The sequence below is a fragment of the Oryctolagus cuniculus genome, chromosome 8, assembly GCF_051225735.1.
Source record: "Oryctolagus cuniculus isolate XC-2025 breed Fujian yellow rabbit chromosome 8, ASM5122573v1, whole genome shotgun sequence".
Taxonomy (NCBI): domain Eukaryota; kingdom Metazoa; phylum Chordata; class Mammalia; order Lagomorpha; family Leporidae; genus Oryctolagus; species Oryctolagus cuniculus.
Genome location: NC_142874.1, coordinates 133006164 through 133024992, shown reverse-complemented (window position 1 = coordinate 133024992; position 18829 = coordinate 133006164). Strand labels below are relative to the sequence as shown.

General features: G+C 38.8%; 1 protein-coding gene across 18 annotated transcripts in view; it reads left to right on the top strand.

The window, feature by feature from the left end:
• ADGRL3 (adhesion G protein-coupled receptor L3) overlaps positions 1 to 18829 on the top strand; it is an 868573-nt gene that overhangs the window by 217618 nt on the left and 632126 nt on the right. Inside the window, exon 3 of one of the 18 annotated variants that reach the window (XM_051819778.3) lies at positions 8729 to 8798. The exons of the other annotated variants lie outside the window; for them this stretch is intronic. The gene's annotated coding sequence lies outside the window, so the exon portion shown is untranslated. The remainder of the gene's footprint in view (positions 1 to 8728; positions 8799 to 18829) is intronic. 18 annotated transcript variants of the gene reach the window in all.

The window sequence follows — 18829 nt, the reverse complement described above, 5'->3', positions numbered from 1 at the left end:
TTTTCTTTTTTTACTACTGGAAGTCTGTCAGTCTTTCTATTTAATGACGTGTGTATTTATGGAGAATGTAGGCCAATTGTTTTATAGAATGTCCTTCATTTGTTTTTTTCCTGATGTCATATCACAGCAGGGTTCACCTTACACATTTTTTTTTTTTTTGGCTAAGCAGAGTTAGACAGTGTGAGAGAGAGACAGAGAGTTATAGACAATGAGAGAGAGACAGAGAGAAAGGTCTTTCTTCCATTGGTTCACTCCCTTGATGGCCGCTATGGCCGGTGCTGCACCGATCCAAAGCCAGGAGCCGGGTGCTTCCTTCTGGTCTCCCATGGGGTGCAGGGCCCAAGGACCTGGGACAGAATCCGGCACCCCAACCGGGACCAGAACCCGGGGTGCCGGCGCGGCAGGCAGACGATTAGCCAAGTGAGCCACAGTGCCGGCCCACCTTACATATTTTTGGCAAGAATAGCGTGGAATTGATGTGGTCTATGCAACACATCCTTTCAAGAGGCAAGAGAGGCCATTCAGGAGTAGTTGGCCAGCCCTCCTTCTCCATGGAGATTGTTGTAACAGGGGAAACAGATTCTTATGCAACAGCTTCCCTAGCTTTACTTTGGCTTGTGTGTCCGTAACGAGGGACTTCTAATGGGAGATGACCTGTACCAATATTTACTAGCAGCATTAAACCTGTAGACTTGAATCCGTAATGATGCTATAGTGCCATTAATACAGTTTTGGTTAATAACTCTTTCCTTCTTTATCTTTTGTCAGAAATATTACCAATTTTTATTGCATTCTGAAATTCTGTTTTTCCACCTTGGTGGCATTCAGAATTTTCCAGCATATCTTAAGTCAAACCGTTGGAAGGACTGCTTTCCTTGACTGAGTCAGGAAATACTTGGAATATTGCAGAGATTTCCCAAACACTTTCATAAGTGATATTGCTAAGAAAATCATTTAAAAGTTTAGCAAGTTGAGTGTTAAAGTGTATTCAAAGATGAAAATCCTGCCAGGATGCCCATGAGCGGGACATCAGGCTTGGGGGCTGGGACTGAAACCCAGGCACTGCAATATGGGATGCCTGTGATTTAAGCAGGAATTCTTTAGTGCTAAATCTTGATTAGATGAAGGGCTGGTGTTGTGGGTCGACAGGTTAACTCACTGTTTGGGACACCTGCCTCCCTTGTCACTGTGCCTGGTTCAAGTTCTGGCTGTTCTGCTTCTGATACGGCTTCCTGCTGATAGGCGTGGCAGGCAGCAAATGATGGCTCCGGGGCTGGTACTTTGGTCCCTGCCACCCATGAGAGATCCAGGGTGGAGTTCCTGGCTTCTGGTTTGCTTGGCCCAACCCTGGCTGTCACAGGCATTTAGGGAGTGAACTAATGGATGGAAGATCTCTGCCTCTTCCCCTCTATCTGTTACTCTGCCTTTTATTTTTATTTTTTCAATTTTTTAAGAATTTATTTATTTATTAGAAAGGCAGAGTTACCGAGAGAGAGAGAGAGAGAGAGAGAAAGAGAGGGAGAAAATATATTAGTCTTCCAACCACTGGTTTACTCCCCAAAGAGCCACAACAGCCGGAGCTGAGCTGATCCAAAGCCAGGAGCCAGGAGCCTCCTCTGGAACTCCTATACGGGTACAGGGCCCCAAGGACTTGGGCCATCTTCTATTGCTTTCCCAGGCCATAGCAGAGAGCTGGATCAGAAGTGGAGCAGCCAGGACTCAAACCGGCATCCATATGGTGGCGGATTTACCTGCTGTGCAACAACGCCGACCCCTACTCTACCTTTTAAACAAACAAATATTTATTATAAATAAAGCTTTAAATGCAAATGGAAACCTAGTGTCTAATTTACCTTGGAAAATAAGAATAATATTAATAAGGGTTTCCACATCCAACTAGTTGGGTCTAACTAAAATCTGTGAACTTTCCTAAACTCCTCAATAATAAATGCTTCACTAATATAAGATACATGGTCCCTTGTATGTGACTTACTTATTTATTTATTATTTATTTGAAAGGTATAGAAACAGGGAGGGAGAACAAAATAGAGAGATAAAAAGACCCCCCTCCCCTCTGTTGGTTCACTCCCAATATGCCTTCCCAATATGTCAGTCACCAAGACTGACTCCAGCTGAAGCCAGGGGCAGTAAATCAGGGTAACAGCTACACTTAATGCCCAGCTGTGTCCCCGGTACCCTGTCTCTATCCTTGTATGTGCTTTTAATAGGGACGTTCTGCTAATAAACATGTGTTAATTTTGAACAGTGCAGCTGAACTTTGATGAGTTTCTCTAATCCTTTATGAGTATGTACCACTGTTATTCACAGAGAAAGGTTTTGTTTACTTAACTCTTGCATTATTCTCTTGTGGTAAAGAGATGAGAGATAAATTACATCAGATAACACAATAGAAATGATTATTTCCGACAATTGAATAATTAAGCTTGTCATTTTGCTTAAGTCTTTAAGTGATTATTGGTCAATGAATATTTTTGTCATTATGTTAAAGGAAAAAGGAAGGAAGGAGAGCAAGACAAAATATTGGTTTGTTTTTTGCAATAATATAATAAATCAAAGTGATATTTCTGGATATTTTTCTTCTGCTTTGTCTTTAGTTGTTCAGGAGTTGATACTTCGTATGCATTCCAACAGCTTTCTCATCTAAAGTGGTTTGTGAAAGATAATTGTTTTCAATCAGTGTCATCAAAAAGTCTGTTTTTTTTTCCTTTCATCTCCATGATGAAAGTGAAAGTGCTATTATTAAATCTACATAATAACTTTCTGGTTATTCTAAAACTCAGGGATGACTAGTTTGGCATATTTCTACCATAACACAAGAGAGCGTGTCTGAGATACTGTAGCAGGATCCTTGGGCAGACACACTGGACACGAAAGCTCCTAATGGGAAAACAGCTTTTATTCTTGCCTGTGGGCCAGAGTAGAGTTTTGTCTCCAAATTGTGGGCCCTGATCAAAGCAGGGCGCTGGCTTACCTACCCCACCACAAACAACTCTAAGGTTTCTAAGACATAGTCAGTTATACAACATTTGATTGCCTATGTTAGAGTGCCAGTTATACAACTTTAACACAAAGTCATGCCTGCATGAACCCCAGTCGCTACAGTTGACCTGGTTGCATTGTGATATTTCTCAGAGAGCTCCCTTCACCCTCCCCCCACCCCCGCTTCACTGTTCCCAGAAAACCTCTGTGCCCACAGTTCTGCCTTTAGCCATTTTTTTCTCTACCTAAGGGGAGGGAGTCCCTGCCACAATACTAGTACTTCTAAAACATGTTAAAGACTGCGTAATAATAAACTCACAGTTGTATTAGGTTGGCTCTTATATGTTGATAATGATTTAAAATATTATAAATAATGGCCTATTTCCTTGAAATGTTTTGTTTAAGGTGGATTATTTTCATGAAGAATAAAACTTATAGAGGAAAGATGAAAATTTTTCTAACATGTTGTACCTAAAACAATTTCAGGAAAACATGAGCACTGAATGATGATGGAAATTCATAAGCTGGAAACTGATTGTGTTGGAGGCACAGTGTTAAGATTGTGTTATCTACTACATGATTATTTGCTGAAGATTGAAACGCTAGTTTTAATTTTTTCTTTAAAATTTATTTATTTGTTTGAAAGAAGAGTTATAGAGAGATTGGGATTGAGGAAGGGATAGAGAGAGAGAGAGAGAGAGAGAGCTTCCATCTTCTGGTTCACTCCCTAGTGGCCACAAAGGCCAAGGCTGGGCCAGGCCAAAGCCAGGAGTCTGAAATTCCAAGTTGGTGGCAGAGGCCCAAGTGTGTGGGCCAACTTCCTCTGCTTTCCCAGGTGCATTAGTAGGAAGCTGGAAGGGGTAGAGCACCCAAGATTCAAAAACCAGGTCATAAGGGATGCCAACCCCACAGGTGGCAGCTTAACAAACCCACTGCACCACAATACCAGCCCCTGAAATGCTAAATTTAAAAGATGATAATTTTAACTTTGAAGTTATGTTGTGTTAATAGTATTAGTAGGGGCAGGTGCCGTGGCTCACTTGGTAAATCCTCTGCCTGTGGTGCCGGCATCCAGTGTGGGTGCTGGGTTCTAGTCCCGGTTGCTCCTCTTCCAATCTAGCTCTCTGCTGTAGCCCGGGAAGGCAGTGGAGGATGGTCCAAGTGCTTGGGCCCTGCACCCCATGGGAGACCAGGAGAAGTACCTGGCTCCTGGCTGTGGATCAGTGTAGCTCTGGCCGTGGCGGCCATTTTGGGGGTGAACCAGCTGAAGGAAGACCTTTCTCTCTGTCTCTCTCTCTCTCTCACTGTCTGACTCTGTCAAATAAATAAATAAAAATAGTACTAGTGATATGTAATTGTCACCCCTGCTCAGTTTATTTTATTTTCACTATTCTTTGTTATACCTTCTTCTGAATGCATCCTTTTTTCTCCTCTTTTTCCTTTCTTGTTTCTCAGGCAAAATTTTTAATTAAATGATTTTTTTCCAATAGAGCACATATCTTCAACTTTTCAGATAAAAATTTTGTAGAGCCAGGGACACCTATTTGAATAGTAGGGCATACATTTTCCCAAAGTAGAGATTCTGTGTAAAGACACTTTCCCCCAAGTTCTGATACTATTGTAGTAATCACATGTTTGAGCTTTTCTTCTAATATAGCATTGTAGTGTTCAGTAGTTTATGTTATTTCTTTATGTCAACACTTTATCTGTTTCTTTTGTGCTTTAATTAATAAACATTAATTATATTTTCTCATTATCCAATGTTAGATTTAAATTATAGAATATAATTTTCAGAATATAAAAAATGTTTGATCTTTTATCCACATGCTTATTTATGAATTACATAAAAATCCATGATATACTATAAAGCACTGTTAATTTGAAATTATGAAGTATATTTTCTAAGCATAACAGTGACATATGGTTGTCTCCATTTAGGCTATCTCAATTTGGGCTGAAACATGGAAATCAAAGGAAACAGTATTTTTTTGGAAAAGCCCAAGCCAAACAATTTTTATATTTCTAAACCCTTTAGAAAAAAATGGAATAACCTTTAAATTTATTTAGAAAATCAATTGGGACAGGTATTTTTACCTTGCAGTTATGAAATCTGGGTCCTAAATTAGAATGCCTGTTTTTGATTTGCAGCTTTGCTCCCGACTCCAGCTTACTGCTAATGTGTACCCAGGGAGACATCACTTGATGGATCAAGTAATTTGGTCCCTGTAACCCTTATAGGCATTCTGGATTCAGTTGCTGGCTCCTGGCTCTGGCTTTGGCCCCAGGCTTGACCTTGAGCATAGTAAGTTTTGGAGGAATGAACCAGCAGATTGGATCCTTCTCTCTCGCTCTTGCTCTCTCACTCTCTCTCTCCCCCTCTCTCCCTCTCCGTCTCCGTCTCCCTCTCTTCCCCTCTCTTCCACTCTCTCCCTCTCCGTCTCCCTCTCCATCTCTTCCCCTCTCTTCCCCTCTCTTCCACTCTCTCCCATGCCCACCTTCACTTTTGATCTCAAGACCGATCTGCCTGCCTCTGTATACAAGAAAAAAACAACTGAACTGACTTTTCTTCTGTTAAAATTAAAGAATAGGGGCCAGTGTTGTGGCATAGCAGGTGCCTGATGTGCTGGCATCTCATGTGGGCGCTGGTTCGAGTCCTGGCTGCTCCATTTCCTGTCCAGCACTCTGCTATGGCCTGGGAAAGCAGTAGAGAATGGCCTGAATCCTTGTACTACTGCATCAGTGTGGGGGACCCAGAGGGGTTCCTAGCTTTGGTTAGGAACAGCTCCGGTCATTGTGGCCAACTAGGGGGTGAAGCAGCAAATGGAAGACTTCTCTCTCTGCCTCTCCTTCTCTCTCTGTGTAACTCTGACTTTCTAATAAATACGTAAATCTTGAAAAAATTAAAGAATAAGGACATCCAAAGAATTTTATAGATTGCCCCTAAATGATCTATTGTTTAATTCAGTTTCAAGTTGTAGTGAATAAAGAAAAAAGGACGGATGAGCAATAAATTGGTCATTGTTTGTAGAAATAATGTTTAGGAGAATGTATATGACTTAATGTTTATAAAAAGTGATGGCAATATGTGAGTTATGGTAGATACCAGTGTGATAACTGCTTCTAATTGGTAACAGGACAAGGAATGTTGAGTAACCTTTTGTAAATTTTTATACCAATTTGTATTTGTTGCAACATCCAAGCGTATTATCAATGAGCATTTTTTTTTGTTGCAGAGGATGTATTTTTTTTTTTATTTGACAGGTAGAATTATAGACAGAGAGAGAGAGAGAGAGAGAGAGAGAAAGAGACAGAGAGATAGGTCTTCTGTTGTTTCAACCCCACAAATGGCCGCTATGGCTGGCGCTGCGCCGATCTGAAGCCAGGAGCCAGGTGCTTTTTCCAAGTCTCCCATGCGGGTACAGGGGTCCGAGCACTTGGGCCATCCTCTCCTGCCTTCCTGGGCCACAGCAGAGAGCTGGACTGGAAGAGGAGCAACCGGGACTAGAACCTGGTGCCCATATGGGATGCCGGCGTGGCAGGCGGAGGATTTACCAAGTGAGCCACCGCACTGGCCTGGCCCGCAGAGGATGTATTATATGAATGAATTATTGTATGACACATTCATTAACAAACTAACAATCAAAAAGTCTGAAAAGATCTTTCACCATGATAGTCTGCTTTAGGAAAAAATCTCTCTGATTGATGTGATTGTTAAGATTTTATTTTTGGGAAAATTCAGAAAACCTTTCTTTAATGTTAAAAAAATAAATGATGACAGATGTTTAAAATAGTTGGAGCCAACTTCCTTTTGTTTCATTATCAGAGGAAGTGTGTGTGAATATAATGGAGGATCAAATATTTCCCTTCAGAAAGGGAACAGTCCTTGAAGGAGACAGGTGGAATGTGGGCTTTGGTGAGGGAGACAGCTCTGGGGGAGTGGCGGGGAGGGGGGGCTTTTTGCAGAAATACTTGATTAAAGGGGATCAAATTGACAATGTGTGAGTATTGGAGCAGTGAAGGCTTTCAGTAAACATTTTTTTTTTTTAAGAAATGAGAGATGAATTTTAGATGATTAAATGACTAAGGTTGATCCATGTGGCTTTCTCCTATGTTGAGTCATCCAGACAAAAAGAGTGAGGGTTTCTTAGATCTGCAAAGACCAAGACCTCTGCCCTTCTGCCCTCCTTACCTGTGGCCTTTATTTTGAGCCTGTCAATGGTGGCTAGAGAGCCACTTCCTTTATTCTGGCTGGAACAAAGAAAAGACCAAGGAGCAAAAGGCAGATGCCAGCCACAGCTGCTTCTGCTTTTGGAGGTTTCCCAAATATTGTGCTCAATGACTTCTGTTCCTCCTGTTTCCTTTGACGAAATGCCACACGTACCCTGGTAGCTGAAGGAGTGGAAGTGCAGTTACTATTTTGGGTGACAGCAGGTCAGGGGCCAAAGGAATCTGCATTCTGCTGGTAACGGGTGGGGTGTGGGTGTAGAGAGTGGATCTCAGGTCATCACCCACAGCCCCTGCCACAGCAGTTGTCTGATCCTTCCCCATTGAACATATTCCAGGCTCTGGTCATCTGGCCTGTTTTTGTCTTCAGAATGGCATCCCAGTGATAAAATTTTGTTTGGGGTCATCTTATGTGCATTTCTCCCCTATTTTGAGCATGGTCTGCTTCTTTGTCTCTTTGCAGGACTTTTTTCATCCTATTGATACATTTTTGGTTGCTTTAGGAGCATTGTACTTAGACAAAATGATACAGATTGATAAATTGCACAAGAGAAAGAAAGCAGCACTTTGAATTAAACAGACTATTTGAATAGAGAAACAGCATTCCGTTCAGAAAATTCTCAGTAGGGCCAAGTCTTTGTTATGTTCACTTCCTAGTAAAATGTGTTATTCATTCACATTAATATGTGCTAATGAAATTAATATAGCTCGGATTTAATTTTATTAACTGTGTTGAATATTCATGCTTTTGTAAGGGGAATTTGAAAGGAGTACTCAATTGTTCATATGGACATCACACAGTCATATTTAAAATCTCTGTAATGTATAAAAAGAAAATGGTAAATTAAGATTTTTATTTACATTTTAATGACTATAGATAGAAAATTTGTGTCATGCGTTTACATAGTTTACTTGATTTAGGATGTTGTGTTGTGGTTTCAGGGACATTATAGTTCTCAAAATTCATAGCTTAGATGATAGTTATGTTACAATTTTGGGTAGATTTCATGTATGACCTGTGGTATATTTTTAACAACAATAAATTTATTTACTTTTGTTATTAGTTATAGCGATTTAAACTATATTTAGATATTTTTAAATAATTATTTAAAATATATTTAGATTTTTAAATAATCAGTTAAATCTGATTGGACATGAGTATACAGTGAAACACTTCTAAGCACATTTTTCTTTTTGTCTTCATTTGTTCTTCCATGAAATATTTTATATTAGAGAAAGAGAAGATTAACTGAGTGAAATAGCATCATATTATGAATCTGCATTCGATTTTCCTAACCAGTAATTTTAAAAGATTTTGGTGTATGTAATATTCTTATGAATTAGAGCTTCTTCTTTTATTTTATGACATTGAGCCCTAGAATAATAAAATATTTGCACTAAGCAAAGGTTAGAGATTTGTTCAAAGTCTCACTTGTATAGAAGAAATACCTATAGGGTAATTAAGAGTATGTCCAAGGTGACCAGAACACCTGCTTATTTGCAGAGGTGAATGAGAGCATCATCTGAACCTTCATGTTCTGTCGCCCATTTCCAAGAATAAATCTGCACACTAGGTGAGAAATCCCATTGCAGTTGCTTGGGTAGGTAATGAACGACCCGTGCTCAGGATCTGACTCTGTTTTTAAATAACTGCATAACCTGGGGTAAAATACTTGTCTGTTATCAGTTTTCCATGAAACTGGCAAATGCCATCTTACTAGCAAATTCACACTTGCTGTGAGGATCAAATGAGATGCATGTGAAAATCACTAGAGGTCTAATAATAGTATCAGCAAGAGGAATAATTTATGTCTTTATGGCGCTTTGCAAAAGTACTATTTAACATTGCTCCTGTGCTTTAGTTAATCGACTTGTTATTTTTCTTGCATTTTAGAGAGAAAAATGATAAAAAATATTTCTAAATGTTCTGATGCCAAATACAAATAGGAAAAATTTCTTCATGATTTCATTTAATTTTCATTTTCATTTAATTTAAATTTAATTATTTAAAATTTTTAATTTAAATCAGTTTCTTTTTTATGATCTGCACTCTCATATAACTGATGATTAGGGCCTTCAGTGTTGTCATGTAGTGGTGGGTAACTCCAAAGGAATGATTGACACTCAAGAATCTAAGGATTTTGATAATGAAAACTTTAGGAATTCTCAAGAAAACTGTATTTATAATTATATGTATTTTATTCACTCATCGTTAATTCATTAGCTTACCCTCATTGAGTATTGAAAACTTGTACTCATCCTTGAAAGTATCCATCAGATATAACACCTTCACAATTCTTTTTCTTTCTTATTTACTTTAATTCATATAACATTTTTAACTTATAAAGAATATACAAAATCTCCGTCCCACAAAAGGAGCTTAACACAGCAAACTGCTTCTTTGCATCGTCCCATCTTTCCACGTCCGAAAGAGGTAAAACCTCAGATGGCAGTGTGTCCATACGGGCAGTGGGAAGTTCTGAGAATCTTTCATTTCAAATAATCTTTAGAGTGTTGACGTTCAGTTGGATGGATAATGCAGGAATTACCTTCAACATCTTTTTTAAAAAAGGTTTTATTTATTTGAGAGGTAGAGTTACAGAGAGCGGGGAGAGACAGAGACAAAGAGCTTCCTTCCACTGGTTCACTGCAATGGCTGGAGCCGGGCGGATCTCAAGCCAGGAGCCAACAGCTTCTTGCAGATCTTGCACCTGGGTATAGTGGCCCAAGCACTTGGGCCACCTTTTACTGCTTTCCCAGGTCATGGCAGAGAGCTGGATTGGAAGAGGAGCAGCCAGGACTACAACCGGCACCCCCATGGAATGCCGGCACCACAGGCAGAGACTTAGCCCACAGCTACGCTTCAGCATGGTCTAACTTTAACATCTTTTAATGATAAGTCAGTAAAATATCATATTGAAAATATTTTTAGTATTTTGCTTTTTCTTAGAAATAGGTAGTAGTTTATTGGATGTGTTATCATGTATTTTCAGCCAGAATTGTGAACAAACTCCTGTCACTATTATGCTTATCAATATATCTGCTAACATATTCACAAAATGCCATGTTTATGTGCGCACAGATCTGACAAAGTTCAAGTGTCATGGATCATCTTATTCATGCTTGGTTACATCATGTACTAAGGTTTCCAAGGTGTTTTCTGTAAACTTTTGATAAAGCCACCATTGGTCTAAGATACATTTCTGTGTACAGAGTATGAATAAATATTTAAGGCTAATGTGTAAGATTTCACAATATGTACCTCACTGGTATTATAAAAGTTAAAGCCCAGCCTGGGGGTAGGTGGTCTATTGATTAACTAACAATAATATGCCTATATGATTTTTACTTATATAACATTTATAGTAATCTGATTTTACTTTTATATGAATAATTTTGAGAATTTTTATATTCTTTTTTGGTAAACTGTATATGAATATATATCTGGGACTATTTATGTAAATCATGTCAATGGTGAATTTTTATACTGATTTGGCAAAAAAAGTTAAGTCGATGACAGAAAAAATAATAATGATCACTTTGAAATTTTGGCAAACACAAAGAAAGAGGGAAGATTAATTCTTAGCCTTAGAATTATGAAGAGATGGAGCTGGGGGATATGAAGCGGTCTGTATCTTATGAGTTTTGATATCAGTTTTTGGGGTTGTGGCCAAAACTTTTAGAAGAACAAGATGGAATTTTGAGATAAATTATATAGCTCCTATGACTGGCTTATTCCACGAATTGCGGTTTTACATATTTTGCTTACAGATTTTGGAGTTGAGAGTCAACTACCAAATAAAACTACCATTATGGTATTGACCTGTTTTAAAAAAAATATTTATGTATTTGAAAGAGTTAGAGAGAGGGAGAGAGGGGGTGGGGGGAGGGGAAGAGAGGAATCGATCTTACCTACTGATTCACTCCCCAGTTGCTGCAATGGTCAGGGCTGGGCCAAGCAGAAGTTAGGTGCAGGAGCTTCGAGGTCTCCCACCTGGGTGCAGAGGGCCAAGCACTTGGGCCATCTTCTACTGCCTTCCCAGGCACATTAGCAGGGAACTGGATTGGAAGTAGAGCAGCTAGGACCCCAAACGATGCCTGTAGGAGATGCTGACATTGTAGGCAACAGCTTTAGCTGTTACTCCACAGCACCAGCCCTGGTTCAGAGCATTTGAGTAGATGAACAGAGAATTGTTAAGGTTCTGATAGAGAAATCCCAAAAGGAACAGCATGGACAAAACAAGAGGCCCTGTACTTTCATATTTTAGGGAGCATTGTATCTAGTGTGGGTGAAATTAGTGGGAAGAATAGGGTGAGCTGGTAAAAGGTGTATTGGACTTGAAATTTAGGAGCTTTGGAATGCTGTCGTAGAGTCCTTACTACGTGCTATGTTCACATGTTGTCAGCTGAGACTTAAAGGTATTGGGAGAGTCTGTTTCAAATAGGACTGTGTGGGAGTGCACAGTATGGAAGGTACGATGTGTGAAGGTGCTGGGGTGGAAATTTGGGCTTAGGGCCTGTGGTGCCACGTAATAGACTGAAACCACCTGGAGTTTAAGAACTGAGGTGAGCAGAAGGTAATGACTGTGGAATTTTCTGACTTGTAAAGCCTGCTGGAACTCCTGTTTGTGTTGTCCATTAGGCAACTAGAAATGAATTTTTTTCTAGTTGAGAACCAAGGCCAGGGTTAACTTGAGATTAGAAGAGGTGGTGGGAGGTGTTTATGGTAACCATAGCCATGGAAGGAGTGTGGAGTTGGAACAGGTTTAGAATCAGTGCTTTGATGAACACCTCCTTGTACGCACCTCCTGTAAGAGGATGAGGAGTTGGTTGAAGAGACTGACAAAGATCATATCGATGAAAGATGTTCAAGAAAAAGTAGAGGAGCAAGGCAATGTCAAAGAAGACAATATGAAGGGAGTTCCAAGGAAAAACAGTCAGCTGTTTCAGTTACCAAAGATAGATCTGAAGAAGTTCTAGCGTAAGAAATTACAGTTCCTAGTCAAACATGGAGAGACAGGTTATACCCAGTATGTACCATGCTAGATAACTGTGGACTCCCAAGTGTTCTGTCTGACCCTGCCACTTAACAGCTGTGCAACTTGGTACTGTTATGTAGATCTTTGTCGCCTGGGTTTCTTTGTAGGATTTGAATAATATTGACCACCTCATGAATACATCCTAAGGACTAAGTGAATTAGTATTTGTGAAATGCCAATCTAGTACCTCCAACGTAAGGTCTATCTCTAATATCAATCATGAGATATGATGTTAGTATATATTATGTTTCATATGTTATATGCCATGTAAATACACTTGTACAAATACCCACCCATTCACACATACACACTATATGTATAGCCCCAGAAGCTGTGAGTTAATGAAAGGGAACATTTTTCAGTGAAATAACCTATCTAGAATATGACTATATTTAGATATTGGTTACAAATATAGGTGTAATTAATACCAGATTTTCTATTCCTTCCTCCAGGAAGACAGTCAAGTGTTTAATTACAGTTTAATTAGCTCATGCCACAATGACAACATTGTTGGAAAACATGAGCAGTTCCAATTGAGAAATTATAGACTTCGGTAGGATTGAAGCTTGATGACTGTAAAGTGAGGCTTAGTGAAGGAAGTTGTATAAATAACCGGATACACATTCGCATCTCCCTTTAAAGAGCCACAGCCCTCACCTGCTTTCCCTCACACGTTCCCTTCCTAGGAAAGGAAAGATGAATAGAAAGCAGGCTACAGTTACAGTGAAGAGAAGCAAGCCTTCCTGAAGCAAACTGTGGGAGAGCAGATAACTTGGAGTATTGTCTCTGTCAGTGCGTTGGGTAATATATCTTTTCATATTCCAAGGCACTGCACATGGTGACTTTACAGTAGCTGTAATTGAATTGGATTTTTACCGTGTCCCGCCCCTGGTCCTAGCCTATAGCTGGAAGAAAGTGATGCTTGAGTTGTATCAGCTTACTTGTTTTCTCTTTGAATAGGAGGTAGCGCTGTACATTTTTATGTACATAATTGCAAAAGGCCAATAACTGGTTAAAAAACTTCTGTCTTGTAGGCAGTTATTTAAGAAATTAGGGCAATAGCTTGCCTAAGTATTGGATATTCGCATGCTCTCCAGTTATTATAGATTGCAGTTCAGAAATATGGACGGGAATAGTCATTTTAATTAGGGAGATACACTTGGAAATGAAGTAATTTTTTTAAGGTAATTTCCTTGGTGAGTGCTTTACTGATAGCTTGGATTTATTTACCACACAGATGTCATAATAAAATAGGTATTTATGGGGTCATTTTTAATTAGAAATAATGGCTTGTAGAGTTGAAGTGATGAATCGTTTTATCCATATATTGGCTTAAGTGGCCCTAATGAAAGATGATCCCATCGACAGCTTTGGACCATCCTAGCTGAACACTGTGTCTTCAGAACACACAGAATTTGTGCTGGATTTCAGTTTGTGTTCAGACGCTCTATATCCACACTGAGATACAAAGATAACTGAAATTTTAACCTGTGCTTTGGAAGTAAGCAGGTAATTTTGCCTTTCATTCTAAGTGTAGTACTTTATGAATTAATAGAAAAATATCTTATATAGCTCCATATTTCTGAATGTAAATGGGATTGGAAGGGAATCAACCAGCCTTGTCAAATTTATGAGCATGAGTGCAACCGTCTAGTTGATGAGATGGCTTTGCAGGTATGAAGGATATGTCATTCAGAAGGACACATTGATTCCAGTTAGTTCTGTTCTGTTTGTTTGCATTTAATTATGTCTTAAAAGGATTGGTATAGAGAATAAAATATACATGAACTAGCACTTCTGATTTATAAAAGTATATCAATGACATTTCAATTTAGAGTACAACCTCTATGGAGAGAATAAGACTGTGTACATGCGACTGGCATTAACAATATTGAATTGAAATGAAAATTTATTTCTATTCCTCATTCTTCTTTTAGCCAATATACTTTATTCCTACTGAAGTGTACATTTTAATACTGCTTATTCTTTAAACCACAATCAATGAAACTGAGATAGAAATGTAAATAACTTGATAAAATATAACGTATTTCCTTCTTTGTTCACCCCTTAGAAGAGAGGCACTTGTCAATACCTCTTAGGTGTTACAGAGCTAAGAAACTGCATCTACCACTGATTATAAACAGTTACTTTTTTCTTATGAGTGCACCACATTTGTGATATACTGATATCAAAATATTTTCCAGTGCATATTTTTATATTAAGGACAGCAGAGGTTTAGTGACAACATTCAGGCGTTGAGTTCAGAAGAGCCTTGGGGTGGCTATTAAAGGAGTAATGAGTCTCAAACAATAGTTTCATAGTCTGTGTCTTTTATGTTTAGTCAGTGATTGCTACTCATATCCATTCTCCTCCCATATGCCTTGGCCTTTCCTCAAAGTTTGAGCCATAGCCATTGTAAAACAAATAGTTATTCCCTTCAATTTTAAAATTATTTGTCCCCATAACCATTGTCATTACCACTTAGGACAAAGGAAAGGAGTGGGACTGAGGATGCGGCCTTCGGTCTATATGCTGTCATTTTAATGGAAGCAGTCTTTCCTTGAGAGGAGTCTGAGTAAACGGCACTGACCATGAAACAGGATCTCCAAGGTGCTGAAGCCGTCCTCTGTGGACAGGACCAATAGATGTGAGGACCATCTGGCTGCAGCAGCTGTCGCCCTCACAGCTGTTCCTGTGGGAGAGCAGGTGCCCCGGGGTTTGTCATGGGAAGAAGTTGTCTCTGAGGTGAAACACTCATGAGCCGATAACCTCTCGTGACACTGGACAACTCTGCTTAGGAACAAGCTCCATCTCGGGTGGCCAGACCTGCCAGCTACCACTTCCTGTGAGATCCATGAAGGTCAGGTTATTCCCCAGTCAGTTCTGTGTGAAAGTGTTGTACAGAGAGGCAGGCAGCTGAATATCAACAGCATGAATTGGAATATAGCAAATTTCTGTTGTGAAACTAACATTTAAGAAATGGTCAGAATAGAAAGAAAGCAAGAACTTTCGAAAAGCTGGATTAATAGTAAATCTCCTTCAGAATTTTAGAAAGGGTGTTATTTGAAATAATGTGGGTTTTTTTGTTGTGATTTTTTTAGCATTTTATTTCAGAATAGTTTTATATTTGCAAAACATATTGTGAGGTAGCCATAAAGAGAGTTCCCATATACCCTTCACCCCATATTCCCTATTAACATCTTATTAGTCTTTGTCACAATTAATGAATCATACCAGGTTCCCCTATATTTTTTAACCCAGACTGCTTTTATCTATTCCATCCCATTATTGATGTCTGTAATAGTGTATAAAGTACTTAGAGAGACTTTATAAAGTCCTGTAACACATTTCAAAACTAATTTAGGCTCTTCAATAACATATCATAATAATAGTGATAATTCTTCCTGGGTAAGTGACCTTGGATAAGTTAATGAACTTTTATTTCTTCTTCAATAAAACTGGGAAGTGGCAGTTACTTTCTGAGTTTTGTTATGATGACTGAGTCAACATTTGTTGTGTTCATAAACCTTCTAGCACAAAATACATTGCCATGATTTTCATTATTAGTAACAGTAAGTTGGATCTACTGGACTTTACTTTTTACAGAATCAATGTTTGACATAATGTAAACTAGTTGATGTTTTCATCTGAATTAGAACTAGGCCAATTTTTTCATTCTGGCTTATTTCAAGAGGTGATTGAAAGCACACTGCTACTTTTATGATACTGTGAACACCACGTTTTTGTTTGCAGTAATTGTCAAGATAAAGCAGTTGAATCTTTAAATGTAATTGTAATGTCACATTAGTCTGGTTACTACTGTTCTCCTATGACATGCTTCCATGCTCATCAATTGATGGTCCGTTCCAATCCACATATTGCCTGTGATGCAATAAAATTATACTATGAGGCAAGCTTGAACTTTGTCTGATGAGTAACAGTTACATTGGACTTTCTTTCCTTTATGAATTGTCAGCATGAAATGGATGACTTATCATTTTGTGAATTTAATAAAAAAATTGATAAATTTAATTTATTCATTGCATATTTGATGTGTCAGTTTTAGTATCATGGATACAACACTGGATGGCCAGACGTTTACAAAAGAATGGCTTTGGATGTCAGATAATCTGTTGTTTCAGGACTCCGAAGAACTTTTCCATTGCTTTTATTTTGTATGTCTGCAGCCATCTCTGTCCCTACTAAAACAGTAACATCTGTGTTCCTAAATCTGGGAGATAATTTCCAGTCTTCTATTACTTAAACAATATTATTCAAAGCATTTACTGGCACGCTTTTTTCTGAAATACTTCCTTTTTTTTTGGTTCTCATATGATGAACGAATCACATCTTTTGTGCCATCTTACACTTGTTAGGGAAAACGTTTGCTTTTCTTCCTTTGCCTTTTCCCTGAATGTTGAAGGTCTTTGTGGTTTTGTCTTTAAATTTGGAATTTCTTTCCCAGTTGACCTGCCACTTTCCAGTCTGTAAGTGAGGAAACCATGTCACTGACACCGGAACTTGTATTTCTATAGATTTTTCTTTGGAGTTTGAAGTGCACGTAATTAGCTGCCTCTGTGACATCTATACTTGATGACTCACGGGCTTCTTAAATGTAATACTTCTGCAAAGATTTAAACATTTTCTGTCATCCTTTGCACACTGTTCCGTCTACAGTCTTCCCTGTATCCAACAGTATTACTTGCTGCAATGCCAGAGACCGTTGAATCATGTCTGACACTTGCTGTCTTGCTCACTTCAGAAACCAATCTCTCATTAGGTTCCGCTAATTGGAGTCTCCAAAATATGTCTTGAATGGACACAGTTTTCCTTAGGTCCCCATCATCTACTTAATCCAAGACACCTGATTTTCTAATTCCATCTTCTTACCTATAGTGTAAGCTTTCTAAGGGCTGGAATTAGATTTTTTTTTTAAGATTTATTTATTTGAAAGTCAGAGTTACACAGAGAGAGAAGGAGAGGCAGAGAGAGAGAGAAGTTGGCTATCCGCTGGTTCACTCCCCAATTGACCGCAATGGCTGGAGCAGCACCCATCTGAAGCAGCGCCCATCTGAAGCCAGGAGCCTGGAGTTTTTCCAGGTCTCCCATGTGGGTACACGGGCCCAAGGACTTGGGCCATCTTCCACTGCTTTCCCAGGCCATAGCAGAGAGCTGGAGCAGCTGGGACTCGAACCAGAACCCATATGCGATGCCGGCACTGGAGGCAGTGGTTTTTCCCTCTACACCATGGTGCCGGCCACTGTTGTTATTGTTTTTTAAAACATTTAAAGTAGTCCCTGGCTCACATGAGGTATTGGGACATAGTTGTAGGATAAGTGGATTGAGTGGGACTTCCTGGAGGAGCCTCTTCTAAGATCACTAATAAATGAAACTTTGGTAAGAAGTCTGTAGTGGCCATTTGGGAAGACTGCTTTCAAATCCCATGTTAATTAACCTTTATACTATTTGAGACAAAGTCAAAAGAACTTTATGATGCTTTCTGGAATCTGAAATAGGGCTTATGAATAGATCAAAGCTGTATGGTAAATGCCATTCAACACATGCATCTTGAACGAAAGAATATGGTATTTGACTATGAAATTCTATGCATTTAATAGTGATGAAAATGAAATTGTGATTGTAATCCTTTGTTTTTATAGGCAGAATGGACACAAACAGAACAGTTTTCTTCCTTATTATTAGTGCGTGCTTAATGATTACCCTGAATCTTGCTATTTTAAAACTGTTCTCAAATTTGAGATGTAGTAATTGTAAGCAACAGAGTGTTTTGTACAATTACATTTAGTGAATTTTTGCGTTTTTATTCACCAAATAATTTCAAGATTAAATTTCTTCAGATAAGCTACTTTTTGAGCTTTTGATTAAAGCTGATTTTAAAATATGCAGCTTAGTTTAGCTGATATAACTTGTAAAAAGTAAGAATTATAAAATTGAGGATGTGCATGTCACCACTCTCATTTTGAAACAAAATGGACTTTGCAAATGTTTTAATTTGCATTTATAAAATGAAACTGATTCATCTGCCAGCATGGCCCCTTAGATATAAAAATATCATTCGAATTTTCTGAGAGGAAGTTTTCAGACATCAAATCGCAGAACACAGAATGCATAATTCCGTTTATGTGGATGATACTGAAGTAAAAGCAAAGTAATCAACATTTTTATGTCCAGGATTATGTTGCTATTCTATATGTGTTGAAAATATTTTCTCCGCAATACATATTGTCACACAATAATGACGTTTGGTGAATTTTTACGTACTATGAACTTTTTAGCTATATTCTTTTTTTAAAAAGATTTATTTATTTGAAAGTCAGAGTTACACAGAGATAGGAGAGAGAGAGAGAGAGAGAGAGGGAGAGAGAGAGAGGTCTTCCATCCGCTGGTTCATTCCCCAGATGACCGCAACGGCCGGAACTGTGCAGATCTGAAGGCAGGAGCCAGGAGCTTCTTCCAGGTCTCCCATGTGGGTGCAGGGGCCCAAGGACTTGGGCCATCCTCCACTGCTTTCCCAGGCCACAGCAGAGAGCTGGATTGGAAGAGGA